This window comes from Dermacentor albipictus, chromosome 6, assembly GCF_038994185.2.
Source record: "Dermacentor albipictus isolate Rhodes 1998 colony chromosome 6, USDA_Dalb.pri_finalv2, whole genome shotgun sequence".
NCBI lineage: Eukaryota > Metazoa > Arthropoda > Arachnida > Ixodida > Ixodidae > Dermacentor > Dermacentor albipictus.
In genome coordinates this window covers 83,958,782-83,966,015 of record NC_091826.1, presented here as the reverse complement: position 1 = coordinate 83,966,015, position 7,234 = coordinate 83,958,782, and positions in this window count along the sequence as shown.

The window sequence follows — 7,234 nt, the reverse complement described above, 5'->3', positions numbered from 1 at the left end:
ATGGATGGATGGATGGATGGATGGATGGATGGATGGATGGATGGATGGATGGATGGATGGATGGATGGATGGATGGATGGATGGATGGATGGATGGATGAGTGGGTGGATGGATGGATGAATGGATGGATGGATTAATGGATGGATGGATGGATGGATGGATGGATGGATGGATGGATGGATGGATGGATGGATGGATGGATGGATGGATGGATGGATGGATGGATGGATGGATGGATGCACGGATGGATGGATGGATGGATGGATGGATGGATGGATGGATGGATGAATGGATGGATGGATGGATGGATGGATGGATGGATGGATGGATGGATGGATGGATAACTTTCTTGAGGTCCGTCGGTGCACGTGATTAGCGCGCAGCGGGCCGCTCCCACGTCAGGACAGAGGCAATGCCCCTCCACCGCGTCGTCCGTGGGATTACTGTGGTATACACTGTTTGTTCGGTTACAAGCTTAGACAGATTCTTGGTCAAAATTAAATGTATACGTGACCGTTGTTCAGCAGTTGAGTGACGTGGAGTGTTGTGGCAATTCAAACTAAACTCTTATAGCACAAACCTAGTAAACCATTCCTTGGTGGTTGTATTCGCCTCCTATCTGGCTTGCCGCACCCGCTCCGTATTTTGGGCACGATCTTCCTTGGTGTTTGCAGACCGTCGCCACTGTCGACAATGCCGTTGCTGTTCCCTGTTGTCGTTCCTTTTAGGAATGTTGCTCATCGGGTGCCCTGCTTATTCACGGCTTCCTATTAGCGAATGCAGAGCACAAAAGGAATGTCCTCGGCAGCTGCTTTTTATATGTGTAAAAGCAGTTACCTCACCCCGGCCCGCGGGGAGAGGGGAGTGTGGAGAGGGGAGGGAAAGAGAGGGGAGGGAAAGAGAGGGGGAGGGAGAGTTCTGAAGCATATGCACCATTATTTACTTATTACCCGAAGAATTTTATTATTATATTTTGAGGTGGAGTGCTAGAAGCGTAATGAAGCTCTGCCGCGGGTCCTCCCGGTGTCGCACTAATGTTTTTGATGCACAGACATGAAATTATATTGAATCCTAGCGATATACAGCTTCGCTCTAGTAGCCCGGTCACGCCAAATCACGAGGACAGCTAAAATGCAGGTTCTTCCTCCTTATCGATGACAGATTTGCTACTTCTCAACTTGGGCGTCCGAGATGCGCCGCCAGAAATGGTCTGTCCAAGAGGTGAATACTGCTGCTAAGGATAACGGAGATACGTTAGCTGGAGGCTTCTGATGGCTGGAAGCAGACACAGATTAAACTTGGTAGCACTTTGCATTTGCAACGTTTTTCAGGAAACAGACGTAGAAGTGCAAGCTGGAACTAGAACACATATGGCGAGTCCATATCCGCAGAGGCGATTTTGCATATCTCCTCAAGTTGAGCCCAGAGCGCTTGGTCGGGACATCGGCGCCGCATTTTGTATCCCTTGGTGCACCACCCCAACTAGTCATAGCTCAATCGCAACCACGTGGTTTTTAGGCTAGTCTGCCGGCACACCAATCGCCAATCATGTACGAGGATTGTCGTGTGAGGTGCCCGCTGGCTGTTCAAGCATTGGGCCCAGTCTAAGCACCCTTTTTCCTGCCTCAGATTAAGGTTGCTGCCCTTCCTAAAACAACATACACAAGAAAACGCAACAAGGGAGAGGGTCACAAACGCATAGTAATCGTATGCTGCGCAACGCCACCGAGCCCCACACAATGGACAGAATAAAAAACTAATAAACAGAAAGAACTTGCAAACCAAGGCGTTATGGTGGTCTAGTTACGCGGTATCACCCAGTCCCTTACTGGTTACTGCGTACACCCTTTGGGGAAATTGATAGCGTAGTAATTGCTGGCCATACGTCCACTAAAGCCGTGAATAGAGAACTTTACGCTTAGGGTAAACACTCGCTCAGAAAGGGGTTCCCACAACGGTGACAGTGGGAACGGTGTGCGGCTTTCAGTACGGTGTTCAGTACGGCGTTCAAGCGTCCTCCGCTGATGAGCCGACTGGCCAGCGCAATCAGGAGCCAGCGGCGGTCATGAATCCCGTAGCTTTCGCTGTCAGAACGGCCGAACGAGATGGACCTGCCAAAGCACCGATATTCAATCGCCTTGAGGTCAGCTCTGTGCACTGATGGGTGCTCATCGCGTAGGGAGGCATCATTTTCGCGTCGTTTGGCTCTTAATACGATAATTATAAACATTTGTCAGTAAGCCCTTACGAGTCGTTATCAAGCTTAATGGACTCGATCCAACGCTATCAACCCTCATCGGGCGTTATCAAACTTTCCTGGTATGATGTTATCCTTGTAAACACAAACACTTATCGGAAGTTATCAACCTCATGAAACTTGATCCGGCCCTTATCAACCCTTATCAGTGGTTATAAACTTTATCGGACTTGATCCCACCCTTACAAGCTTTATGCATGCTTATCCACCTTGTCGTATCTGATTCGACCCTAAACCTAATCAGACTTGCTCCGACACCTATGAACCCTTATCAGTCATTATCAACCTTATAGGACTACTCCGACCATTATGAGTCCTTATCGCGCTTTAACATCTTGTCCATCCACGTCGAAACATTATTAAATGTGATAAGGCCCATATAACCCTTCATCACGCCCTATCAACTCAATGACTGCGTATCTGTCTGTGTCGCGCGCCAACCCACACAACGCGGTGCTGCACATTCATATCGTTTAGATATATTCGCATTGTGAAAGCTTGTGTGTTTAGCTCATACAGTATGTCAATTATGCAGAATTTGGTTGCATTACTGCTAGTGTGGGTGTTTAGCTTAAGAACATGTACCAGCCAATTTCGCCACAGACACTTTCAAGGTACAGCTCATGCAAGGCTCGATCGGATTATGTATCATTACCTGTTCTCCCAAGAATATGTGGCTACAGTGGGGACCCTGTGTTTTTCAGTGATCATTGTTTGGAGTCGGATGTGTTGGAACCTATGGGAAATCATAACATGTTACTCTCGCACAAGCCTTTTCTCAAGCGGATCCCGAGAATACTTATTGAAGTATCAAGTCGCAGTTATTTATCTCTCTTTGCGCAGTGGGAGGAACTCAAGCAAGTTAAAATGATAGCTGTTGAAGAAGTTTCCATATTTCCCCTTGAGAAAAAAAGAAAATATAAAGAGCTGTGCAACTTGCCACATCAGCTACACAAACTTCAATGCCTGCTTCCTGGCAAGTACATTGATGGCATTTACCCCATTAGTGCACAAATACAAACAATAGACAGTGAGAGATACAGAGGTGCACTAGTCCACGTGCGTGTTTGTCGGTATTGTGAGCAACAGCTTTGTAGTCGTTTGCGTGGTGATGCGTTTCGGCATGCCCTGTCGAAGCAAGTGTTCAAGGTAAAAGTATACCGTCGAGATTGTTAATGACCAGGCCAGAATAATGAAAGCGTGCACTGAAGATTATGAGAATATCTTTCAGTGTCACAAAACAATAATTGTGAAGCTGTAAAAACATTTTTTTTTCACTGCTACCACAACTCCGTCAGGAAGAACATTACATGTTGACAGAGACATAAGTATCACAGAAGTTCAAGCAACCATTGTTTCACTAGCTAAAGGCGAAACTCCTGGGCTTGTTGGCTCCTTTGCAGGAATTGATGACTGCTTTTTCTCCATATCGGCTCCCTTTCTGTTTAAAGTGTACGAGGAAGCTTACAGTATTGGATACTTACCCGCCACACACTATCAAGGGCACACAGTACTCATCCCAAAAAGCAGCGATGCAAGTGAATTGCAAAAGGTCGAAGGATATCGCCCAATATCATTTTGCAACGTGGCTTATAATATACATGCGAAGATATTAGCTAGTCGCTTTCAAGGTGTTATCCTATCATTGGTGGGAGACCATCAAACATGTGGCATTACAGGAAGATCAATCCAAACAAATATCCATGTAGCATAATCGGCGCTAGAGTGTGTAGCAGAGGCTGTAGGTCAGGTCGCAATAGTTAAAGTTGATTTGGCAAAAATAAGTTGATAATGTTAATCACCACTTTTTGTTACGTGTGATAGAGCGGATACACATGGGGTCTCTTTTCTTAAAGGCATCACCATTTGTTATGCTAATGACGCATCAGGGCTAATAGGTAATGGTTGTCAATACGAATCTATCTCAGGGTATCGATGAAGCAAGGTTGTCCCTTGTCCCCTCTAATATTGTCTTTGTACTTGGAACTGCTTTGCGCCCGAATGCTGGAGGTTCGTGCCTTCAACGGGTCCAAATGTTTATGCAATGAAGCCCGGGTACTTGCCTATGCAGATGAAACAGCCTTTTTCTGTGCTGACACGAAAAGTATAGAGACTGCCCTTGCCATGCCGCAAAAGTTTTGCTCTAGCTTGTGGTGCAAGAATAAACTTGTAAGTATGCAGACAGGCGCCGCATACCGCCTACACATGCACCCTCTGCATTGCAGTTGCATATTCTTGCTCCACGTGGCATGCCATGTAGAAGTTGCATGGGGGCGGTACAAGGTACATATAGAGAAGTCTTGAGGAAGAAAAAGAAATTGCGGAGATGTATAAATATTGGTGGATTGAAAAACATGTATCGAATACTCGCACGGCGGCACGGACACAGCCCTAACGGCTGTCAATCAAGTGCTCGGTGCCGCTGATGCGGGGAAGGCAATATTCGCCAACAATTTCTTGTCTCAGGCTCAGTCATGATGTTTGTAGAATGCAAATCGTGTTTCTGACTACTCCAATTGTTCTACAAGATCGAAGAGATCCACCTAATCGATATTATTGAGAGGAGGCGGCGCTCTAGTCGAGAAGCTCTTGCAGAAGTTCAGAGCAGGCAGCAATGTTCTGTTGGTGTAACAGCCCCTCAGTCACTTGATATGAACACGTCATTTCCAAGGCAATTGCAACAGTGACAGAAGAAGCGATGAAAAAAACATAAAATATTCTACTGAACTTATCTGACTCTTTGGACACAGTAATATCCACGCAATTGTCTGGTATGTCTCAAACAAGAACAAACAGCGTACATAATTTGGCCGCCTTATTTACAAAGTCACTGGAGTGTCAGACACATTTTGTATCTAACAATGTTGGTTTAGCAAGGTCTTCGACTTCACGCGAGGATCATCGCGAATGCCATTGTGATTTAGACTTTCTAGGAAATCGAGATGTGGATGTGAACATTCAAGTTCTGAAGCGCACAAGATCGCCTAACAAACTGTCTAATTCTCCTAAATCTAAAAAACAAATGTGCACGAAAGAATCACTTACGAGGTCTGACCTTCTAAATGACAGTATGCTAGACGAGGCAGCAGCGGATGCTTGCCTACCGTCAACATAGGGTGCCTAAGCATACTCCAGTGGAACTGTCGATCAATTCTTTCTGCAGCTACAGATGCTTTGGCGCCTGATATAGTTCTTTTTTTCACTGATTTCTGTTACACAGTAAATTGTAGAGGCGGGAATTCCATTGATCACGGGTTCACTGTCACCTCCTATATAAAACCGCATTTAATAATCAAAAGTTACGACAAAATAAAATGTTAGAAACGCGTAAGCAAACACGAGCTTTCACCTACAGGAAAATAGAAATGGGAAAATGAATATGACTACAAGCAGTCATTTCTAACCTATAAATATTTATTAAATAAGAACCTATGCAAAAATATATAAGGACTTCAAAATTGGAAACCTTGCAGTCGCAGTCTTTGTGGAAGGTTAACTGAAGTCTACTGAGTTATCAGCTTTTCATTACATGGGGTAGGAAGATTGCTGAAGCTATGTACCCTAATTACATATATCTTTGGGCCAGTTGGTGTGCATGAAGAGAGAGAAAAAAAACTTACCTTACAAAAAGGTGTCACTGGGACAATTTGACAAAAAAATGAAGTTAACAACTTTTCGGTATTCTTTAAGTTACTTTGCACCTCTTTGTTTACTCACCGTTGTTGCTCAGTGGCTATGGTGTTGGGCTGCTGAACATGAGGTCGCAGGATTGAATCCCGGCCATGGTGGCCGCATTTTGATGAGGGCGAAATGCGAAAACACCCCTGTACCTTAATTTTCGCCCACGTTAAAGAACCTCACCTGGCCAAAATATCTGTAGTCCTCCACTACGGGGTGCTTCATAATTAGAAAGTGGTTTCGGCACGTAAAACCCTATACCTTAATAAGTAATTTTAAACTTTTTTGTTTGTTTTACATTTTTATTGGGGAGGGGCAATGTCATGTGTCTGGTTATCAAATTACTTGTTATGCTTATGCACTGATTTTTCCATAGATGCGTCAATCCAAGACGAAAAGGTAAACGCTGCTGCAGTTTAAAGTCTAAAAGCCGCAGGAGATAGTGATGAACGCAAATGAAAAACTGAGCTGCTTGCCTTTCCCATATTAAAGGAGCCTTATGAGTGATAACCTTGTGAAGACAGCGCATAATATTTAGCGCTTATGTTTATTTCGTCTGGTGTGCTCACAGTATACACGTGACGACGCATGCATCCTTTACCCAGTGCGTATAACGCTGTTGAAGAATGTCTTTGTCCTCAGGCATTCTTCATTTGTATATTTTTGTTGGAGCTTGTCTTCACATTAAAGAATTTTGTTTCTGTAACATCTAATACAATAAAATCAGTTCCCTAAAATAGACAATATAGAAGTGCGCGCGTTGTTCAGTTTTAAAAACTTTCACGTAGATCAGACTATCCATGCACTCTTTTAGAATATCCATGTGCTTTGTGCAGTGTTCAATGACGCTGATCAAACCTGGAAAGAGAACGAGGATGCGCAGTAACATCCATTATTATCATTGTATCAGCGTTTTCAACGCCGTTTAGCCTACTACAATAAACTTAATAGCATTCTTGGATTCGTACTGAGAAAAACCACCGGCTAATGTAGGTGCTTTGCCCGTCATTCCGAGGAAGAAGATCAGGCAAATTTAAATTGAATTGGCATTGTCAGTGTGCGCTATGCATGCATTGGACATTAGTGGTGATGTAGGCATTGCTATGCCTTGTTAACAATTTGATAAAAAGAAGAAAGGCACACTCTACTAAGAACTTTCAAATTAAAATGAACAGTAGGTCATTCCATGATTCGAAGCCTAAGAAGAAGCGCCTGGTGAACAGATTCAACAGGTGGTATACCATTCCCCGCGCAGCAAAATCTTATTTTGCAGCACCTGTTACGAATGGTGAGTAAACA